This window comes from Periplaneta americana, chromosome 14 (assembly GCF_040183065.1).
Source record: "Periplaneta americana isolate PAMFEO1 chromosome 14, P.americana_PAMFEO1_priV1, whole genome shotgun sequence".
In the NCBI taxonomy this organism is placed as follows: Eukaryota; Metazoa; Arthropoda; class Insecta; order Blattodea; family Blattidae; genus Periplaneta; species Periplaneta americana.
Genome location: NC_091130.1, coordinates 51,001,348 through 51,026,758, shown reverse-complemented (window position 1 = coordinate 51,026,758; position 25,411 = coordinate 51,001,348). Strand labels below are relative to the sequence as shown.

General features: G+C 36.7%; 1 protein-coding gene across 1 annotated transcript in view; it reads right to left on the bottom strand.

Moving 5' to 3' along the window:
• Positions 1 to 25,411, bottom strand: part of LOC138713270 (noggin-3-like) — a 309,958-nt gene that overhangs the window by 14,155 nt on the left and 270,392 nt on the right. Inside the window, exon 2 of the mRNA XM_069845233.1 lies at positions 25,251 to 25,363. The gene's annotated coding sequence lies outside the window, so the exon portion shown is untranslated. The remainder of the gene's footprint in view (positions 1 to 25,250; positions 25,364 to 25,411) is intronic.

Sequence of the window (25,411 nt, the reverse complement as noted above, 5' to 3'; positions counted from 1 at the left end):
ATTCAAACCAATAAATACAACAAGAGCAAGAATAAAGAAAAAAGAGAAAAAGAGAGAAAAATACACATTTAATATAAACTGACAATCCGACAGAAGCCAGTGATATTCAATAAAAACATGAATATAGTCGACAGAAATAAAAGGTAAAAAAAAAGAAAAATACATTTGTTGATATTATATATCGTGGATAATTTTACAAATTTCTTTTTTAAAAGCTTCAATTTTAAAATATTTCAAATTTGGTAAATGGTTTGTAATTTTATTATAAAGTCTTGGGCCGAAACTAGTATCATGTTTAAGAGCTGCACTTGTGTGACATTTAGGCTCAATTAATGGGAAAGTAGACTTTTGTCTTCGAGTACGATATTCATGTCGATTAGATTTATGTTTTATTTGATTTCGGCGGCAGTAAGTTAATAAACTATATTTATAAATTTCTTCAATAGGCAATACTTTTATGTAACTACCCCTTTTGATCTCATTATGTACCTAAATTGTATCAATATGTAATTACTTAATTCCGATCCAGTTTTATGTTCAACTATGTAAGCAAATTTTAATCCTGGTTAAGTGTAAGAGAAGGCCTTACGGCCTTAACTCTGCCAGTTAAATAAAGCCATTATTATTATTATTATTATTATTATTATTATTATTATTATTATTATTACATTAAAATCTGTATAAATTACATTTGTTGGGTAATCCATATTTTTGGTCAGGCAAATTTTTATTAATCTTCTGTGTAATAAAATTAATGGATTAAGTACAGATGATGCTACTCCACCACAATTTATTATATCATATTGTATTAATGATTGTACCAAAGCTAAAAATATTATTCTCAATGCCTCCTTAGCGATAAAATTTCGAAGTATTATGAATTTATAAATTGTCTTTCTTATACTTGTACACATGAAATCAATTTGTTTATCCCAACGTAAATGCTGGTCTTGTTTTCTTTCTCTTTATTTTTCATTCAATCTTCGTCTGTTTTTTTTTTTTTTTTTTGTCATTCTGCCTGCCTGTCTGTCACTTCATCCGTTCATCTTTGCACCGCCTATCCACTTAGTCATCGCGGATTTTCATACCTGACCCTAAATATCAATATAGGCCTACATTATTTCATCTTGTTATTAGAAACATACGATTGAATTCTTATTAAGTGAAGTCGGTACTACGCCGTTTCAAACTCGGACAACTTTAAATAGCACAGTGGTAACAATGATGTTTTATCAGCAGGTATTCGAACCCTTGACTATTGTTTAAATCAGTGGTGGGCAAAATGAACGCAACCCACAAGACAGGATTTAAATGGCAACTACATACTGTGGGAGGGGTTGCACTCTACAGTGCAGTGACGGATTTACAGACAGTTGCGCCACTGCACTCCTACCTACCATATGTAATTAGAATAGTCCATTCACGTGATATTTAATTAATCATTTTTCAAAGAAATTTCTTCGAAATTGGCATTTATATCTGTGCATGCTATTTTCAGTTGCGCAAGGAGATGAGCATCGCTTAAGCGGGATCTGTGGCTGGACTTTATAAATTCCATTTTAGGAAACAGCTGTTCGCACTGGTAGGTTGATGAATACATACCGTCATTTCCCATAACTATGGTCCTGGAACACAACTATGGTCCACGATACAACCATTCAAAGATCATTGTAGAAGTAACATAGACCGTTCGTAGATAGCTGCAGTGACTTGAATTCAAACTACAGTACAGCAAGAATATAGATAAACGAGGCACTGCGGTATGGAGTAAAAAAATTGAGTAGTTGTATCGTGGACAATAGTTATGTTCCAGGACCATATATATATATATATATATATATATATATATAATGGGAAATGACGGTACTCATTATTTTTTAATCAAACTGTCTGAGCAGTGGATATGTAGTACTGGACATCTTTCAAAAAATTTTAGGCCCCAGTAGACCTTTTACATTTTGCTTTCAAGAAGCCATCATTCTGCAAATCCAGTAACTCTAACTGCAATTCTGGGATAACATTTTCAACTTAAACATGAAAAGGAGTGGCAAAAATATTGAAATCTTTCTCCATCCTTTGAAAATCGCTGAATCTGTGTTCTTTGAAATCGTATAACAGGTGATCTATTTTAAGAATGTACATATTTAAGTTCGCGTCCTGAATATTTGTAACTTATTCTAAACATGAGAAATGAAAGAACCGCCTTTCTTGTAAGTGTGATATCCTCTCGATTCATCTGATTCTGCGAAAGACATTGTATCACTAATGAAGCTCCGAAGTACAGCAACCCAGTATAATCCGCCACGTAAACGCGCAGTATTTTCATGGAGTGGGGGAAGGAGAAGGTAGGGGGTAGACGTTTGATGCTTCCCTGAGGTCTGACGTCACTGCGGCAATGCCGCAGGAATGCCCACCATTGGTTTGAACAGAGCATAAGATGTGTGTAAACCAACGCGTACACCAGTGCCGACTGTGACATCCGCTAACGAGATTTTGAAGTATCGTCAATAGACATTAACTATTATAAAGTCTTTTGAGTAGGAACCATGTCACTGCAGTCCATTGTAACTGGAGAGAAATGTATGCATCATGTAAGGAGAAATGTACGATAGAATGAATGGATAATGTCAGAAAAATGTGACTTCGTTTTCTTTTTCGTTCGCAGAAGCTGTTTGCCAATGTAATATGTAAAACAGTTCAAGATAAGAGGTGCCAAGTTGCGGTTCGAAGAAATCTGTACTTTTAGATCAATGTACGGAATTGTTGAGTTCCTGAAAGTAAGAAGGATCACAACGAGTCTGCGTGCATAATTTTGTGGTAATGATTCTTATTATAGCTCAGCCAAGGTGAATAGTTACGCGGCAATAAGCAGAAAAAACGTAGTCTGTATTTTGAAGACACAGCGTAACTCCAACACAAAAGTTGGATGATTGGCGTAACAATTGAGTTTGAGTTACGGTATTATTTTAGGTTTTCTGAGAATCGCATTCGCATCAGCATCTCTTTCTGGACGCACTAAGCATTTCGGGAACATTATTTTGGGCACTGACAGTACGTCCTTAATATGTACAGACTTAGAAGCAAAATTTGGGTCACCAATTTCAACTCAGAAGCAAAATTTGGGCCACCTAATTTTACTGACAAGCAAACATTCTGATGGGGGCAGACGAAAAAGTTTAATTCTTTTCTTTCACCATGTTAATAATGTCAAAAGAAGTGATTATACAAATTTTGGCCACTCGACCGCTATTACGAAGGCCGTAAAAACATAAGTTCGCCAGGGGCCGTTAACAGAAAGAAAACATAATTTGATTGGAAAAAATTTATTCGAACGGACTCAGCAATTGTTCAGCTATTTTTCAACATATTCCCAACTGGAATTGAGACATTTGTCATATCATGGTCTCGACAGAGGTGCAGGCGGCTGTCAAACGCTAGTTCCGATACCTGGCAGTTGATTTCTACGACACAAGCATACAAAAATTGATGCCATGGTATGAGAAATGTCTCATTTCTAGTGAGGGACATGTTGACAAATAGCGTAACAATTGCTGTATCTGTTTCAATAAGTCTTTCCATACAATTGTCCTTTTTTTTCTGTAAATGGCCCCAGGGAAAATATCTTTCTGCACGGCCTCGTAATTGCGATCGAGTGGCCAAAATTTGTATAAGCACTTCTTTTGACATTATTAATATGGTGGAAGAAAAAATGGTCTATGCCTTTATGAGAATATTTGCTTGTAAGTTTCAGATTAACTCATTGCGAATGTACAGTAAATAAGAGCGTCTAAATGTACCGGTATGCTACTTGTGGACAGTCTTACGAAGCTTGTTGTCCATATAGAGGAGGACTGCTACCAAGACAGGTCCATTTTTCAATTTCATATATGTACAAAAAATTTGGACAAGTCCACAAGTATCCTCAAAGAGTGTAATAAACTTGTGTCCCTTATTAATACAAGGACCGTGGTAAAATCGCAATAGCACCTACAGAGCAAACAAATTTTCCCTGTACTGTTGTACAACAACAATTCTACGGGCCGGTTCTAAAGGAAAAAAAAACTGAACATTTAAAGTTTTGAGAAAACTGTATTTTAAAGCTCGATGTAGCTGGGAAAAATCTGATTAACACACTCTAATTTGAAGCATATAGTATAATATGAAGAGTTCACGGGAAAAACAATGAATGTCACATTTCTGTTAAGGATTAGATAATGATCTAATTGAGTCTGTAACTGCAAGATGTAGTGCTGTTTCTATAGAAAATAAAGGAAAGGATTAATGTATCCGTGGTTATAATTCTCCTTTTTACCATTTTTCATAAGAACAACATTAAATTTCGCAGTGATCCATTGGATTAGATAATGATATCAACCTTAAGAAAACTGTGACATTCATCGTTTTTCCCCGCGAACTCTTCAATTATATAAAACATCATTAACAGAATTTGGGGCAATTTCAATGGTCCTAGGAATTTTCACAGAAACATGAAGCTTTAAAATGCAGGTCTGTGACTCAAGTGCTAGCGCGCTAGTCTTCCATCCAGGCTGTCCGGATTCGATCACCGCCAAGATTGTGATGGAATTTGTAGTGGACAAAGCAGGCGTTACAGAGAATTTTTTCTCGGGGTACTCCCGTTTTCTCTATCGTTCTACCCAACACATTCCATGTCCCATCATTTCATCTTTCACTTGCAATAATAATAATAATAATAATAATAATAATAATAATTTTATTTATTTTATTATTTATTTACTTACTAATATTTAATGTACTCTATAACAGTCAGAGCCAATAATAGTTCAACACATGCCAATTTCATAACAAAAACATTAACAGTGCTGGAAATTACAATAAAAGTGCATAGAAATAATTATTAAAATAATGACAATTAAAAATAATGATAATTGAAAATGAAAAGATGGAATCATGTAAAATAATATAATACAAATGATATGAAACCTGATGAGATTAATATTATAATACATATCTAAATAAAATACATAAATTAATAACAGCTGACATAAAATTCCAAAAAGTAGGCATATATATTACACATTAAATGGATCCAAGTTAAATCCATACAACTTAGCATATACTATTTTATACATTTGGACACCGGAGAGAGAGAGATTTAGAATTTCTATTTTTTTTTTTTTTTTTTTTTTTTTTTTTTTTTTTTTTTTTTTTTTTTTTTAAACCTTAGCAGGAATACGAAGACTGATATTGCTTAAGAAGGATTCACAATCAATATCACCCTTAATCACTTTACAAAAAAATAAATAATCAAGATCTTGATGTCTGGCAAATACACTACAGCAATTAAAATATTTGCAGTTAATTTCATACTTATAATCATCGGAATTAGGAACACAAGGAAATAAATTTTCTTTGAATATTCTCCAATTTAACCGAGTCAGTGAAAGTAATGGAGTTCCATGTAACAGATGCATATTCAAGCTTTGATCTAACCAGCGTAATAATAATAATAATAATAATAATAATAATAATAATAATAATAATAATAATAATAATAATTTATTTATTGCAAATGGCTAGTAGATGAACAATAGAGTAATTGACTACAAACAACAGAAACAGTAATAAAATGTTATAGACAATAATAATAATAATAATAATAATAATAATAATAATAATAATAAAAGACTGAAGTAAAGTTTTTGGGATAGTACGGGTTGTTTATTTAGATTCAGAAAGATCTTTGGAACAGGGCCCCTGAAGCTTATCAGGTTACTCGTGTGCGAAAGGGACTTGGCACTTATCAGCGGTTGAGCAGGATGGTCTACCTGTCGGCGTTGGTTTCACAATGCCGATTCAGAAAAATTTGGGGCTTATCAGGCTACTCCTCTCGGATGGGACATGGCTTTGTCAGAGGCACACATGTCAACGTCGGATTCACTATACCACCCAGGCCACCTGTTGGACTTGGAGAATCAACGCATAGCTTGGTTGATAAACACACGCGCTATCCACTGAGCCATACTGACGGACGACTACAAATATATTTAAATCACAGTATCTTCGTAGCCATTTTCCTTGAAAGGTATCTTTTCCTTCTTAGTTTTGATTTTATATCTTGCGATACTCTCACCACTTGTTCAATTCTTTCATGTATTTCGTTTATGGGCGATTGTCTATGAGAGTTGGAGTGTAAGAACATAGAACTTTACACTCTTTGACTTTACTCTTTCGAATTCTGCATACCTCAACTCCAAATTACTTTTCGTCTCGTTTCTCTTACCTATACACTAACCACGACGTAAATACCAGATCACTTATCTGTGGCACGCTAAGTATACCTCTTCATAGAACATCTTATTATTCATCATCTTTTACAGTATCCACCTCGCGACAATGAAATTCCTTGTCACAAAGTATTAAGGGGCTGCAAGATAATAAATATTAAAAAAAAATAGCTTGAAGGATAACCTTCTTAGCAATTCACTCTAATTATACTGACTTAACGGTAACTATGTGCCAACTTCTTTCTTTAGACATGCGTCCTGATAGCGCTATATTTTCAAAATTGTTTCCCAATAATCTCTTCCTATTATCTAACATTATTTGAAATATATTAACATTCTATGTACTTTAGTTTAATTCTGCTACACAGTTTGTATTTCATTGTTTAATTAATAGTTCATAGTATTTTACGATTTAATTCATAAGTAACTCTTGTATACAATTAACTTTTATCCAAATCAAATTTGTTGTATTCCTTGTAGCTTGTAAGTTCGTTCATATGTTATGTATACATTTTGCTGGTTGAGTGGAAAAGAAGACCCTACCGCCTTAACTCTGCCAGGTACAATAAATTATTTTTATTATTATTATTATTATTATTATTATTATTATTATTATTATTATTAGGTCTATTATTATTATTATTATTATTATTATTATTATTATTATTATTATTTAATTGAAAAAGTCAGCAACCTCACAAAATCACATCATTTGACTTGGACCCGCTTGGGTTTGAATCTCTGGAAAGCCGATGGTTTAACGGTGTACCTCACGTGGAATGTGACGGACCGCTATGAAAATCACGCGTGCCTAAAAAACAAACTGCTACCAGAGTTACGTGTGTAAAACGTTCCAAGAATGGGAGACTTTCGCTATCCGGTGAAACAGAATAATCCCACGTTTAAAATTCACCTCTAGGCTCTGTACAACACTTGTAGTTATAAAAATATTTTAGAGGAAGAAACCAATTTTTTTTCGTGCTGTATTTATTTTGTTAGACAAAGAAACGGAAGGAAAAATGCCTTTCCTATGAGATGTTTGGAATTTGCCGCCGCGGAATATTTTAACCAGAATGAAAATAGATTCTAGCCCGCTCGTCAGCTCGACCTTGAGGAGGAAGAAATTCTCGACAAGTCTCTGTAATAAATACTCCGAGTCGCTCCTGCCTGCCGGCCGGCCGGCACGCACGCTTGTCCGAACAACAATAAGTGTTGGGCCGATATGCGCCGGCGCCTCTATCTGTTTCGTTGCTGCTGCTGCTTCTTCTTCGACAGCCGACAGTCTATTTTTGCACGAGGTTAATGCCTCCTGTGATTACGAGATCGAATGTCTAGTCCGAATTCATTGCCAAGTATCTCTGCAGGAAGGTAAATAAGAAGTAGGAGACTGCACCAAGTTTTTAACTGTCTCTGTCGTTTGGAAGAAGGCCGTGCTGGAGTGAAGATAATTATTAATATTAGAGTCCGTAAGTTCATGTATTAAATGTCTACTAAACGTTCACACAACCACAATATGAACATTTAAAAAAAAGAATATACCGTACATATACAGGGTGTTTAAAACTGGATTATATATCTTAAGAGGTATAGCTCGCGCAAGAAACGATTACCGAAAATCAATGGTGGCGTTGCTGTCTTGACGTGTGTATGAAGGCACGCCTAGGGGGGAGAGGTACGAGCCGATGGAAGTACTGTCTCTTCCAAGAAGATGAACAAATGAGGACATCGCTGTGGAAATAAAGAACGTAGCAAGAGAAAAATTCGAAGCTAATTAAATGCGCAACATATGTTTACGAATGAAATAATAATACCGTGCAATACAAGATACGTATTCACATGCAATGGAACAAACTAAAGTCGTAACATAACTATCACAACGCAAGACTGATTCTATCGACGTCATTTCCCTTCCGATTGTACTCTCGAATGTCATTCAAGTTATCTCGTGACCTTTCCTCTCGCCCGCTCTTCCTTATCGCAGTGTTTGATTCGCATTCCTTCCGTCGGTAATCCGTGGTTGCGAGACCTATAGTAATACCCTAGATCATATATGTAACAGATATGTCGGGCTTATGGGCTTTGAGGTTAACAACTTTTGTCAGGTTTACTACGCTGCCATCTAGTTGTTACATAAGGAGTCACGTCATAATTCTCATTTGAATTGCATTAGCGACTGTGCTGCTATCTCGTGTTCGTTTACGGCGGACGGGTGGCGATCCTGGCGGTTGTTCTCTTCAAAATGCGAGGAGTTATCTGTTACATATATGATCTAGGGTAATACTCATCAAAACAAGGAAAAAAGTCTAATAAACATGAATCCCAAAAGTAATACAGTCATCTCTGGATATAATGAACTAGGTTGTAGTGAACCTAAATCATTGGTAGTCTACAGAGCTCCATACATTAAAAAGTACATTAATATTTCCGTTTATAGTGAACACTCGCTTCGGTTATAGTGAATCTTAAAAATTGAAATTACAAAAGTTGTATCCTGACAAATTCTTATTTGAAGTCAGAGCTTATTATATAAAATTGAAAGAATGTGTTGAGAACAATATTCTAAGTTTCTTACTCCTTTAGTCAAAGGACAAAGGTAGGATTAATGATTCCGACAATGAGCTGTACTGTAAATCCAGGCCACACGTGACGACCTTGCCTCACTCCACTGTCGAAGGGTTGATATTCTATTCTCAGGCGTACTCGTCTACTGTTATGTATAATCCTCCACCGTCAAAGGGTTGCGTTTTGTTGTCAGAAACATTTCCATTGCGACTGAAAGTAACGAAACAACGGAAATTGAATTGCCTTCTTTTATTAAAAGGGAACGGACGTTATGTCCAGAGCATAAATGAAGGGAAGATTCCGATGGATTTCAAACTCCATCAACCCCCTACCAGTTACCATTAAGTGACCCGGGAAATTCCAAGGCTGAGTAGGCAGCCACATCATAACAGCGTTTGTCATTTCTACCTGATCAGTGTGTTTCTAATATTCGGACAGTGAATGTACTGTATAAAAATATCGAAGCGTAAAGTGTTTTCTTTAGAAGATAAGGCGAATGTTATAAGTGACATTGAACGTGATGTTTCGCAAGCGGACGTGGGTCGACAGCAGAGTTTAACTAAATCAACTGAGTAACAGTATACAATATACAGTGTAATCCATTCCAGAAAAATTAAATATTTTAATTTATGTATAGTATTTTATTTTCTTGTTCACAATTTCATTCATTCCTGTCATTCAAGGTTAGGGGAGAGACAGTTCGGACTTAGTGAACATCATAGAAGATGATCGGTGTGATTTCCGTTAAAGAAATCTATTATGAGAGGTAGTAGTAGCCATCAAAAGAAGAAGAAAAGTCTAATAATGTTTGGTTCTAAAATTAATAACTTACGGCTTTTAAGGAACCTGGAGGTTCATTGCTACCTTCGCATATGCCCGCCATCGGTCCCTATCCTGTGCAAGATTAATCCAGTCCCTATCATCATATCCCACCTCCCTCAAATTACTTTTAATATTATTCTCCCATCTACGTCTTGGTCTCCCCAAAAATCTTTTTTCCTTCCGGTCTCTCAACATACACTCTGTATGAATTTCTGGATTCACCCATACGTGCTACATGCCCTGCCCATCTCAAACTTCTGGATTTAATGTTCCTAATTATGTCAGGTGAAGAATACAATGCGTGCAGTTCTGCGTTGTGTAACTTTCTCCATTCTCCTATAACTTCATCCCTCTTAGCCCCAAATACTTTCCTAAGCACCTTATTCTCGAACACCTTTAACCTGTTCTTCTCTCAAAGTGAGAGTCCAAATTTTACAACCGTACAGAACAACAGGTAATATAACTGTTTTAGTGAAACCTCGGTCACAAAGAAAAGAACAATTCAAAGTACATTACAAGGAATAGAATTTTTTTAAGAGAATTGAAGGTTGCACAAAATACATCATCATGAACCGTCCAGGTTTAGGTTCAATTGAATGGAGTTACGTAATAATAGACCAAGCGCCAAAAACCTGTTTCGAGATATCGGCCATTGAAATAAATCTGTTTTTTAATCAAACATTTTGTGCAAGAAGTATTATAACAATCATACTATTACAAAAAATAGCACAAATAATACCAAAAAAGGCTAACCGATTTTTATAAGAAACCAGCAGCTGAGTTAATATATCAAAGCAAAATAAATAAATGGATTTTATGCAATAAACGAATTTTTGCTTATAAATAGCAGCAAAATTCAGATATCGCTTTCTTGATTTTTTCTGAGTTAAATTTGCCTTCAATAAACAGATTTGTGCAAATATCTCATTTCTTCAAATTTTAGGTTGATCTATTATTGCGTAACTCCGTCTAATTGTGCCGTCACTATATCTGACTGAGATGCTCTTGATACAGTATGTCGCCTGCCTTGTTTTGGTCTTTCTACAAAAAATATTAAGAGAATTGAAGGTTGCACAAAAATATCATAAAGCCTAAACGACGAAAGGAGATAAGAAAAAAAACGATAAAAATCTTTCATTAAAGAAATACAAAGATGAAAACCTAAGTATTTTGAACATATCCAAAGGATGAGTGATCAAAGACTTACTTTTGAATCACACCCTCTGGAAGTAGATGTTTGGGTAGATCGTAGATGAGGTCTTTAGATTCACTGCGAAGCCGTAACAGGCTATTAGTCTGTCGTTGAAGGCAAGAAAATGATTTAATGTTAATTTAAATAGTTCAGGCAAGGGTTTATTGTAATTATTTGTAGGAAGAATTTTTTTCATCTTGCCTTAGAATATTATGCCGAGGGCTGGAAACTCCAGTAGTAGGCCTCCTCTGGGAACTTGATAGCTCGCATAATAAACTAGAAATGTTGAAAATGAACCAGATTATCTTTTTTATCGTTAACACGATAGCAATATCGACTGCGGAGTGTGAAAGAGCTCGAATGCCTGTTGGCGATAGGCTCCAGCACACGATGGTCGGATCAGAAAGATGCGCACTTGCGAGAAAATTAGTAAATAGTTAAGTATATTGTATTGAAATATTGTAAGCAGACAGCAAATATGTTATACGAATGGTATTAAGTCATTTGTTATATGAATGCATTTTTTAGAGAAGGGCGCCAGCAATGTGTTTGTAAGGCTACCAAATGCCGTCAAGCAGAGAGGTAGGTTAGTTCCACAAACGTCCGTCGGTACAATACTCGTACATCAAATGATTTTCACGTGTTTATTTCTGTACTACGACATTTTAAATGTTAATAAAGTAATGCCGTGTAAGAATAATTATCATCTTCTTTTTCGTGTTGATCATTGGCCCGTTCCTACATCAAGAAATTCTTGGTTTTCCCATCATGCGTTTGGGCGTTCTTCTTCCGTTTGGTTCTACATTTTGAAACTAATTTTGGTAACCTACTTGGTCCATTTTGTCTCTACAGTGGTTCTTTTTTAAACTTTCCAGCTGCTTATTTCGAAAACAATATGTCTGCGAAAATACAATATTAATAAATGTTTCTTAGTTTGAAGGGAAAAAGAATGGCATTAGATTTTTTGGTTTAGTGGCTGTTATCATATGATGAAGGATAAATAGAACAGAGGGTAGGTCACCAAAGGGGAAACTGAGAGCTGGAACTTGTATGAGGAGATTCGATCCGGCATCGGAACTGGAATCCGGTAAGGCTTAGTGGATAAAGCGTCAGCACATAGAGCTGAAACCCGAGTTCGAGTCCCGGTGCCGGAGTGAATTTTTCTCTGTTCTATCCATCCTTCTTCATATGGTAACGCAGAATTCCTGCACTGAAATAATAACAGGTTGTTATCATGGTAATTTTAAGGGCAACTTGGCTTTTCTAAAACGCGGACCCAAACTTTTTCAGTCGAATTCTGATATAACGCATAAAAACAAACAACTTTTGTCTAACATTTTATCAGATCCTCAGTTTTTATAATATATTTAAGGAAATTGAGAATACATCTTGTTTACACAACTTTTAACACTGTATCACTTCGGAATATGTATGATAAGACTTTCTTGTGTTAAATTCTAAACGTACTGTACCTTGTTTAATTGTTTCGACCTATTTATGGGTCATCCTCAGAACTGATCGTTGTTGGTCTTGACGCCTATTTTTTTGTTTTTGTTTTCTGTGAGGGTGTGTTCGTGTGGTATAGTGTAGAGTCAAAGAGTGTGTGTGTTCTGAAATTGAGTTATGTGTTCAGAATTTCGTTCGGGTGTGTTTTAGTGTCTCTGTATATTTCATATTGTTCTAGTGTGTTTAGTTTCTGGCTTTTTGGTTGGATGTATAGTATTTCCATGTCTGTGTTAATGTCTCTGTGTTCATGGTCAAATGTAACACCTGCAACAACTTCTACATAGGACAGACAGGCACATCATTTCAAACACATTACAAAGAACACACACAGCCATAACAAAATTACAAAACACCTCCACATATGCAGAACACATCACAAATCCTAACCACATCAACACAGACATGGAAATACTACACATCCAACCAAAAAGCCAGAAACTAAACACACTAGAAAATTATGAAATACACAGACACATGAAAACACACCCCGATTGGTTTAAACATGCACTAAAACCAGACGTAAGTGCAAGTTTGAACCAATAAATTATTGAGATTTGCGATAAAATAATGAGTCTAGGAAATTGTATATTTAGTATGTAGAACTACATTTGTTTATAGATCTTTTGTTATATTAAGTTTTGTACTTGTGAACTATATCAATAAAATCAATATCAAAATCAATATCAAAACACACCCCAACGAAATTCTCAACACACAACTCAATTTCAGAACACACACCCTCTTTGACTCTACACTATACCACACGAACACACATTCACAGAAAACAAAACAAGAGGCACCAAGACCAACAACGACCAGTTCTGAGGGTGACCCATAAATACGTCGAGACATGTAAACAAGGTACGTTTAGAATTCAACACAAGAAAGTCTTATCATACATATTCCGAAATTGAAAAACTTTATTACACTGGTCTATACAATTTCTCCGTAGTTAAACGGTTTCATCATACATATACTCGCATAAGTAATGTTTAGATAGTGGAAATACTCTTAAAATGTACAGCAGTTTCTCAAAAAATTTTTAGTGAAGTGTGATGTTGCCATGGATACGGAACCGGTCAAGGTTGCTCGCTAATATGGATGACATGAAACGAGTGGAACGAAGGAATGACTGATATCGCAACAACGGCGATACCTGTCACTACAACATTCTTCTGCCGCGGCGATTCTTGTTCATTCAGACAGGCAATACATTATAAGTTTGATGGCTGCAAATCTGTTTCCCATCTTGGGTAGAGGGAGGAGGTTCCAACTCAAACTTGGATTCTGTGCCCTCTCTGCCGAAGTTCATCTTCCTCCTCGCCGAGCTATTGATGTGTTGCCATGGATCCTTTATTCGTTATGGGAGATTTAGGGAATGGTGTTTATAGGCGAACCGTCGGAGAAATTTAGTGGAAAAGTATAGGAAAAAGAATAAATTAATGTTTGTGTAGTATAAAATAATCAGTACCGTACATAAGTTATTCATAGGTCTCAAAAAGGCATGTGACTCGTTTAAGAGAGATTTTATATAATACTTTTATTGAATTTGGTATTCCCAAGGAACTAGTTAGATTAAAATGTGTCTCAGTGAAACTTACAGCAGAGTCCGTATAGGTCATGCTTTTGTCGGATGTTTTTCCAATTCACTGCAGGCTACAGCAAGGCGATGCACTATCACCTTTACTTTTTAACTTCGCTCCAGATATGCCATTAGGAAAGTCCAGGATAACACACGATTTGGAATTGAACGGGTTACATCAGGTGTCTATGCGGATGACGTGAATATGTTAGGAGAAAATCCACAAACGATTAGGGAAAACAACGGCAATTTTACTTGAATCAAGTAAAGAGATAGGTTTGGATGTAAATCCTGAAAAGACAAAGTAGCCTATATGATTATGTTTCGTGACCAGAATATTGTATGAAATGGAAATATAAAAATTGGAGATTTATCCTTCGAATTGGTGAGAAATTCAAATATCCTGAAGCAACAGTAACAAATATAAATGATACTCGAGAGGAAAGTCCACACCTATGGAGTAACGGTTAGCGCGTCTAGCCGCGAAACCAGGTGGCCCGGGTTCGATTCTCGGTCGGGAGAAGTTACCTGGCTGAGGTTTTTCCGGGGGTTTCTCTCAACCCAATATGAACAAATGCTGGGTAACTTTCGGTGTTGGACCCCGGACTCATTTCACCGGCATTATCACCTTCATCTCATTCAGACGCTAAATAACCTTATGTGTTGATAAAGCGTCGTAAAATGACCTACTAAAATAAATAAAATCGAGAGGAAATTAAACGCAGAATAAATATGGGAAATGCCTGTTATTATTCGGTTGAGAAGCTTTTGTCATCTAGTCTGCTGTAAAAAAAATCTGAAAGTAGAATTTATAAAACAGTTACATTACCGGTTGTTCTGTACGGGAGAACCCCGAGAAAAACCCCAACTGCGACTTTGTCCGCCACAAGTGTCATGGATTTTTCAATGAAAAATCCCAGGCCTGACCGCGACTCGAACCCGAGCCGCCTGCGTGGCAGGTCAGAGATCTGACCGCTAGAGATGAACAACGAGCGAGAAACTAACAGCGCCCGCAAAGCCGAAAACCCGCACGAAAATGTTGTATATGTCGCGTCGTTGACGTAAAGACTGCTTGTGAGTGTTTCGAGACTAGATAGTGATCATCTCCCGTAGTCCCGAAGTCAGCAGTTGTTTATTCTTGACTGAACTTTTATCTACTTTGGCAACTATTGTAGGCCTATATGTATAAACAATCAAGTAGCTTATCTGAAACATCTCTACCTTTCAGTGTATAATAATCCGTTCCCCAGTCTTTATTTAATTACTACGCCCTTATTAAAAGGCTAGGAATTTTCTTTTCGTATGTTTAAGATCAAGTGTGGAATCTCAAGTAAAAAGATATTAACGTTATGATTTATGTTTGTTAGAAAAGCAAATTTATTTCAGAATTTTTTTTATTTTTATTTATATACCCATAGGTAATATATAATAGAACCAGAATATTTTGATAACTAAGATAGTGTTCTGTTTTGTCTTTTTCTGTCATTTAAACATTTATAATGTTATTTATTTCAATGATGTATGTTATTCAAAGTTACGAAATCTTTCCACGCCGACCAAATGCTATTTCGAGAATGATGAGCGAGACTCGAAGCGCACAAGAATGACGAGACGAGACGAGACGAGACGAGACGAGACGAGACTCGAAAGACAAATCCAACGAACACAACGAGCGAGAGCGGCAGTTAGTTTTGTTCATCTCTACTGACCACTCAACCACCATAGGGACAGTACTCATTACACGCTCCACGTTTCTATAATTCGTTACAGGGCGTTCGAAAATGAATAGAAAATAATTCTCAGTATCGCAAGCAATTTTGTACATCCTTGGAATAAAACTCGCAACCGGAAGGGCAGGCAGGCACCTTGTTAGGTGTCGCAAGAGAGTGACAGTGTCGTGATTGATTGGCTCTCAAGCAGTAAACAACAGCACGGCGTTATATATGCTCTACCAACTCTGGCTGGGCCTAGAGCAAGTAATGAACGAATTACACATCTAATTAACATGGGGCGTAACACAGGTCTACTAGGACATTATCAATCAATCGAGCTTGTTCAACCCACTAACGACACATTGCCGTAGAAACTGCAGAAACAGTACGACTGCCCCCGCTAACTGTCCATTCTGTTCTTCCATTTTCAATCATTCGAACATAATTTTACATTGCCTTCAAATCTTGTCACGAATAAAGCTGTTAGTTTCTTTATGACAGCAGTGGCGCCAACTTTTGGGAAACATTGTGTGGGCTCAAACACGAGTTATAAGTTAAAATTAATAATAATAATAATAATAATAATAATGGAGCCGTTCGGAGCAAAAGTGGTGTAAGTCAAAATTAGGTAATGAGGTTTAAAGTAAAAATTCTGTAAAATACAGCGCAAAGTAGCAATTAATATGTCCTTCTTGCTATCCACTGACTACTAATAGTTTAAATAAAGTGAATATTAATTGCTACTTTGCGCTGTATTTTACAGAATGTTTACTTTAATCCTCATTACCCATTTTTGACTTACACCACTTCTGCTCTGAACGACTCAATTGTCAACAACTTTATTTAATTTATATTTGGACGATGTGCTAAACGAGTGGAATAAACAGGTAACACAAAGAGCCAAAGGAATTTATATTAATAAAGATATATATCAATACGTTACTGTTTGCAGATGACCAGGCTCTTGTCGCAATGTCTGAGGAAGAACTGCAGTATGGTGTATATAAGCTAAGTACAGTAGCAAAGGCTTATAATTTTGAGATATAAAAATCTAAAACCGAAATAATGGCATTCAAATGGAAGGACCCTGTAAGATAAAAAATTGTAGTAGATGACATTATTCTTAAACAAGTGTCACACTTTAATTATTTGGGAAATGATAATAGGCCTATTCTATAGCTATGATAGAGATGTAGAAATAAAACTTTCCAAGTACCAATTTATGTGTGGTACAATCAGAAGAGTTTAGGAAATAAAACAAGGAAGGAAACACAATTAAAATTCTATAAGGCTACAGCAGTTCCATCCCTCTTATATTATAGTGAGAATTGGGTCCTAAGACAGAAAGAAATTAATAATATACAGCCATCGGAAATGAAATTTCTAAGAGCAGTCAAGGGCTGTACAGGACTAGAGTATATAAGAAATGAAAGCATAAGGAAGGAATTAGAAATTAAATCTATAATTCAGCAAGTCTATGATTATAAGAAAAGATGGATCGACCATTTGCAGAGAATGGATTATGGAAGGTTTCCGAAGTTGGCATGCAATTATAAACCACGAGGAAGACGGGACCCTGGCAGACCAAGAAAGCGATGGAGTATGGAGCCGGAACAGGCCATGAGGCCTATACCATTAAGAAAAAGAAGAAGAAGATGATGATGATGATGATGATGATGATAATAATGGTTTAGACCGCAAAGAGACACCGACAATTACAAAGTATACAGTTAATCTTATGGGGGAAATTTCAGACCCTTTCGAAGTAAAAACAGGAGCAAGGAGATGAACTCTATTATTTTTCAACAGTGTCCTTGAATAAGTAATACAAGAGTGGTGTAAACAAAAACAATCCTCAAAATTAATCAACCAATCACATTAGGCAGAGGAAAATTAAAGATAGATTGCCTAGCATTTGCAGACGACTTAGCATTTTTAACTCATGACATCATATAGCTCAAAAACAGATTGGACTGTTAAAATAAATCGCGGAGAAAATCGGTCTCTAGATATCATTCGAATAAACAGAATACATTAACTGCAACAAACAAGCGCCAAAGTTATGGAAACCAAATATGGTAAAATTAAACGAGTCTCACAATCTAAATACTTCGGCGACATGATTCAGGAAAATGGAGTTGAAGCAAAAGCGAACGGAATTAGATGCCAAAAAAATGGAGACAGCATTTCGGCCCACTCCAAATATTTACAATAAAAAGTGCATATCCAAACATAGATAATTAAGACATTTTAAACATTCATTAAATCAGAATGTCTCTATGAAGCAGAAATGTTAATTTTCAATAAAAAAAAAAGTAATATCGAAAACATTGAGAAAAAAAAAGAACAATATTAGGTCCAAAAGTCATAGGTGGATAATACAGACTGAGAAGTAAACAAGAAATAAAAAAAATACACAGCCATTCATAGTGACATTAGAAAAAAAAGTTAAAACTTTACTGACATATCAAAAGAATGAACCCCGACATACTCACAAAACAAATTATTGAATTTTATGAAAATAGGAGTAAATCAAAAACAGATACTATAAAATGGATTGGCATTTATTTCAAATTTAAATTGTTTGTGTGTTTTATGTACTGTACACATTTGTGGTAGTTTGTGTTTATACACATTTATGATTTTAATTCGTTACAAACTGTGCCAGTAAAAGGCCTGTGATTGACTTAAAGCTGCCTGTACTTAGAAAAAAAGTAATGTCAGTGAAAAAAAACAGTCTATACTAAAGAACGTAAATGGATATCTGAATTGAAGTACACCTCACCTTATTTGTACAGACTTAAACATAACTCAGTACGACATCCATTCACCTGTCACTAGAGTTAACATTAAAATGCTGTAGTATGTATAGCTGTCAATTAATAAATTTATCTGATACGTACACGTGTAGACTTCAATTAGTCTATAAAGAATTCCACACCATACCTAACTTATATTGTGGAGATAGTGAAAAATGTTTTGTGTATGTGTATTGCAAATCGAGAAACAAAAGCCAGGACTCAGTGATGAATTATATTCCTGTGATATGAATGAGAACAACCATAGCCAGAACAATGGTTCACAAATCATTCATTGAGTGAGTAAAGATTTTGTAAGTCACGAAGATGGTGGGAAGGGGGCGGGGAAATTCGTTAGCATTGAGACTATAGCTGATGCATTTACACTTACAAATACCTAAAGTGAGATATTGGATTGGAATGGAATTGCGATGGGAGGATCCTCAGTACCAAGAGATACATTAGTGAAGACTCCAGCATTTTCTAACGATCACAATATACTGGGTGAACAGTATAGAGCAGAACAGGTTTCACGGCTCTTGGCCGGCCAGCCGACTTGCTATGCGCGCGGAGGCAGGTGACAGGAAGCCCGCAATATACACTACGGTTTGTCATGGCCTTGAGTCCCCCCACCTCCGCGCGCATAGCCGGCTGGTCGGCTAAGAGCCGTGAAACCTGTTCCGCTCTAGGTTTTCCCTCAACCCAATATGAGCAAATGGTGGATAACTTTCGTTGCTGGACCCCGGACTCATTTCACCGGCATTATCACCTTCATACATATAATTCAGACGCTAAATAATCTAGATGTTGATACAGCGTCGTAAAATAACCCAATAACCCTGTTCCGCTCTATACTGTTCACCCAGTATTACAGAATCCCGTAAATAGCGGGTCTCGCCCACAGGGCATTCTTAGATTGACGTGACTCTCAGTTACTTTACGTACTTTCAGTACGGCAGAAGAACAATATGCCTATGGTTTGGACAGACCATCTCAAACATTTCAAACACTCGAACTTCGTACGGGAAAAATGCAGTGTCTTGACCGCATGGCGTTGTACTATTATAAAAAGTCACAAACAAACTGCCGTATGTGCCCTCAGTACCTTTCATTTACTATAGAAAAAGAAAAATAAACGCATAAAGGCTCAATGATAGTGTTGATACTCGCAGAACACTGATTTATGATGACTGTGAACAATGATAATAATTTAGATGATGATGATGATAATAATAATAATAATAATAATAATAATAATAATCATCATCATCCGTGGCGCCACAGCCCTTGAGGAGCGCAGATCTACCAGCCGGCTTCTGGCCTCACGTTCACATGCCGAAACGAGGTGAACGATTATCCAACCAGAATGCAGATATCGTGTGGTTAGCACGATGATCCCCCAGCCGTTATAGCTGGCTTTCGCAACCGGATTTCGGTACCTATCGTAACTCCCCAAGTGCATTACGATGCTGGATGGGCACCGGTCCCACACACTGCCCGACATTTCATGAGAAAATTTCTTCCCTCATGAGGACTCGAACTAGCACATATGCCGTAACGCGAGTCCTAGGCAGGCTGCCTTAGACCACGACGCCACGGCGCGGGACACTTTAGATATTACTCTTAATAAATAATTAGCCACCGGCGTCGCTCAATCGGTTAAGGCCTTGCCTGCCGGTCTGAAAATGCACTCGGGCGCGGGTTCGATCCCCGCTTGGGCTGATTACCAGGGTGGGTTTTTTCCGAGGTTTTCTCCAACCGTAAGGTGAATTCCGGTAATCTATGGCGAATCCTCGGCCTCATCTCACCAAATACCATCTCACTATCACCAATCTCATCGACGCTAAATAACCTCGTAGTTGATACAGTTTCGTTAAATAACCAACTGAATAAATCATAAATAATTAAATCACTTTTCGATTGTCCCGTCCCATGACGATAAAATATAAATACCCGTACTATAACAATAACCTTTCCAGTTTGTGGACACTTGAAATGATAAGGCTAAACCTTGCTGGAGTAGGTAAACAGTAGATACCGATAATGCCAAACAGTGATCGATTGATACCGATATAATCGAGACCTTATTAAGTTGTTATATTATGTGAGTGTTCGATAATTTGTTAAACATAAAACGTTAGTGAAATGTTTCATTCATAAATATTAACTAGAATTTGTTCATGAATACGAATCGTCAAGAGGCTCAACAGAAATTATCCACTATGGTTCAATCTGAGAGTACTTTGTTAGTATGTAGAAAAATTGTATGATTTAAAATTGTCATAGTCAAACTGGATGCGGAATTTTTTATTTTTTGCACTGTGTCATAAACGTAGAAAAATCCGCTTCGGATCTTTATATAGGCTCTATCTTTAGGGCAGGCAAGAATCTATTTGTTGGATGTTACCAAATCATATCTTAATTTCTTAAAGAATTTAATTAAAACAATAACATGAATTATGTCGGATTTTCTACTAAAATGTCTTGATGATTAAGATAAAAGGATTATTCTACTGTCATTACAGTACTGTGATATACTTCCCTTCTTTGTTATAATTACTGTAAAAAGACGAAAGTCAAAACAGAGTAAAAAAAAATTCATGTATTAGCTAGTGGGGATATGAATGCTGGTACAGAAAAAGAACAGAGTCATATTACAAATAAGGCAAATAATAAACCAAAAAGTAACGTATGCATAGGGCCTATATATACACACACATAAAAAATGTTTTGCACCACTACAATTTTCTATTAAGGCTTTGGTCAAAGATAATGTTATATGGATATATCAGTATTACAACCTTTGTTAAAACAAATTAGCTTCACTAATTCAATTGTTTCAGCATTATACGCTATTATAGCGTAGTTTATTGATTAGGTACAAATTGTAGACCTACAGCAAATTAAATTTTCTTAGAATATAGTAGTGTCAAGCGGATTATTTTTTGAAATGGCATTTAATAGGGCAATACGGGAGTCTATTTCTCCTTTTGGAAAGCATAGAATTGTTATCATGCGTCAACAAGATCTAAATATGAAATTGCTCTTGAAATCGGAAGATCCCATAGTGATGTTGTTCGGACGTGTAAATGTTTCAAGAAACTGGAAATGTTGAGGATAGGCCTCGAAGTGGACGTTCAAGGTCCACCAGAACTCACGAAGACTGCTATCTCGTGTTGATGGCCCATAGGAGCACACTGCAGAATGCAACAGAACTTTACCGACGGCTTTTTGATGCCACTGGAAGGCGCATTTCTACACAGACAACAAGAAACCGTCTTCATCATGCAAATCTGGCCTCAATATGTCCTTGAAAGACACTGACGATGACTCTTGACAACGGCATGCGAGATACCAATGGGCAAAATATCATAGCGGATGGTCTTTAGATGATTGGTACCGGGTACTGTTTTCTGATGAAGTGCGGATCTGTTTATCAACTGATTGTCGTCGTCAACGTGTGTGCAGAGAGCCTGGTCAAACATGCAGTTCCTCGTGCCCCATATGGGAGTGGTTCAATCATTCAATCATGTTCTGGGCCGGTATCTGTTATAGTCGCCGGACAGTACTTGTGCATGTCAATGGCAATATGACTGGAGTCCAGTATAGAGACTCCATCCTAGAACCCATTGTTGAACCCTTCCGCCAACAGTATGGTGATAACTTCATTCTACAAGATGATAATGCCCGAGTACATCGAAGTCATCTTGTAGAAGAATACGTTAGTGAAGTTGGAGTGGCCCGCGAACTCAGCACACTGAAACCTATTGAACATGCCTGAGATCAGCTAAAATCTTCATTAAGTCGTCGCAGAAACCCTCCAGGCACTCTGGCAGAACTCGGAGATGTAGCAATTCAAGAATGGGTTAAGGTACGATCACACGTCGCTACTTTTGCAGCGATTCAGTACAAAAGACTGCGCAACTCTCGTACTGCGACGTGTGAACAACGGTCCAACCCGTAAAGTAGCGGCTGCCGAACCTGCTGCCCGCTACTTTTTCGTGCTGCGCGCAGCTTAGAAATAGCGACGTGTAAACAGGGTTCTCAGAGTTGCAGCCGCAGCATTTTTGATATCGGTTTTGTTGAAACTTTTGCTGCGGTTGCGACCAGTGTTGCCACCCAAATGTGCCAATGATACTTTTATTGTTTGGATATATTTTAATGTTAGATGTGATGAAAATAAATTATTTGTAACAGTTATTAAATGCACAACACAGTCTGAGCATATTTGCTGACGATATAATTCATTTTTTAAATTTTCCGTAGCGTAGTTCCAAACAGAAGGGTTGCCAACATTGATTACGTGAATATGCTGTTGGTTATTATTTAAGCATATAGGTGTTTTTAAAAGCTTTATGGTAAAAATAATGCCAATTTCTGAATACTAGTTAGGACAGAAAAGAAAATAATAGATAAGTAAGTTTTCGCATGAGTTTATTAATAATGCGAACATAACCACAAAATGTATATTGAGAAGTCAATACGGAGATGGAAACCTGCAGCATGACTACGGCTCCAAAAGTAGCGCCTTGTGTGTGAACAGACTCGCAACCTCCAGTTGCAACTTTTGCTGCACTCGGGTTGCACAGCACGAAAAGTAGCGTGCAGCGCGCTACTTTTGGCTTACGTGTGAACACGATACGCAACTTTTGCAGCTGCAGTACAAAAGTTGCGCAGCAAAAGTAGCGACGTGTGACCGTACCAATAGTCCATTGATGATCTTAATAACAGTATGCCAAGAAGAATAAGGGCTTGTTGCAGTGCAAGAGGTGGTGTTGCATAATATTAAAGGCTTGTCGTAATGCAGTAGAGAATGTAACACAATATTGAGTAATTACTCCAGTATTGATAAATACACATTGTAATTTATTTTTGTTCATGGGTTCTTGTTTTCAATAAATATTCTCTTGAAATAATATACCAAAGGCTGTATTTTAATTTCTGTATTCCAAACCTACGGTAGGTCTTCAGCTACTAATATAACTTAGGCGGTGCAAAACGTTTTTTGATGTGTGTATAATTTATATAGGGTGAAGTTGCCTAATTCCGTGATACTTTTAATCTCATGATAATTTTTTAAAATTGAATATCAGTCAAAACTTTGCCGTTCGCCCATAGCCCAGACATCTTTCTCGAAAGAGTGCATTTTTCACCTACTTTTAAGACATCGGTGAACTTCCTAGCAAGATACCCAATCCAGTGACATTCAGTGAAAAAACGTATCACAGAATTAGGGGTATCACGGAATTAGGCAACTTTACCCTACATTATAAATGTATATACGAGTGGAAGTGATATAACTGTGCAGATTGAAGGGGTCAATGGAATACATTAAAATAAATAAGAAAACCTGTTATGCATTTTGTAATTAAATGCATGACTAATTAAAAAAATTAGACTGAATATCTGTGTAGTCTGAATATAATGCGCACGATGCATACTTTCATAATACATCTGCACACCTCTTATTTTATTATAGCTCGTAACACTTCTTAGCACAGAAAATATCTAATGTTCTTCCCTTCCTCACAAAAAATAATTAATTATTTATTCTGAAAGCAATAGTTCCTTGCTTTTTTTCTATTCACGTATTTTCTTTGAAAGTTGCATAGGTACTGTTCTCCAGCCAGGAGATTAACCGTGAAAGGATTGCGTTTACTATTCCGTCATCTATTGCAGCGAAGTAGATAGGTAATATTACCATTATAACGTCAGTTTAAAAAACATGCGCTCTCCTGCATATGTTATTTCCTATATGGAGGGATTAAAAGACCAGGAGATTAACCGTGATCTAATTTTGTAACTAGGGTAGTATAAGTATGTGTATCAGTGTTATCGTTTGTGGTTTGAGAGTTAGCCAATGAAGATGCGTGTACCCACGTCTGTGACCTTATGACATCGATATTCATTCACAGCATAACCCCGCTGCATCTCATTCCCCGGAGACTTTCTCCTGGTTGGAGTACAGTATATTCTTCGCCGCTGCCACTGCTGCGCTGATATAGGTCTCGCAAGCAGAGAATACCAACGGAAGGATTGCGAATCAAACAATGCGATAAGGATGAGCTGGCGACAGGAAAGGTTACGAGATAACTTGAATGATATTCAAGAATACAGTCGGAAGAGAAATGGCATCGATAGAATCAGTCTTGCATTGTGATAGTTACAGTACGACTTTAGTTTGTTCCATAGCATGTGAATACGTGTCTTGTATCGCACGGTATTATTATTTCACTCGTAAACATATGTTGCGCGTTTAATTATCTTCGAATTTTTCTCTTGCTACGTTCTTTATTTCCAGAGCGATGTCCTCATTTGTTCATCTTCTTGGAAGAGACAGTACTACCATCGCCCCGCACCTCTCGCCCTCTCGGAGTGCCCACATACACACGTCAAAACAGACAGCAACGCCACCATTGCTTTTCGGTAATCGCAAGCTATAACTACGTGAGTGAGTACATTGGAGCTTGTCAACAAACCCTGCCGGTTAGATAAACTAGTCGGTAAAGAATGAGATGTTCTTTCCTACAAGTTCTAAATGTATTACATTTGCCGACGCTGCACTAGCAGAACGTCATGTAAAAATCTCTTCTAATATGAAGATTCGAACCAGCATTCTTTCTGTATCGCTAGTCCAAAGCATGTTCCTTTAGACCTCGAGGACGACCTTACTCTTCTCTAATAAATTGTAGGCTATTGAAAAAATTTGCGTTGTGCATGCACGTCATGAAGTAGATACAGTACTAATATAAATAACAATTACATTTGAAAGATTGTCTTGATCAAGAAATATGGACATTAGATACTTACATATGAGATGCAATAGTCGTCTTGCAGTTTGCGCTGGATTTCACTTCGCCTCTCAGAGAATTCCCGCCTCAGCTCCTCTCCAAGAACCTCGAAGCCCCCTCCCGTTGAAGACTCTGTGGACAAGAGATGGAAAATTTATAGTGCAACAAATCCAGTTCAGA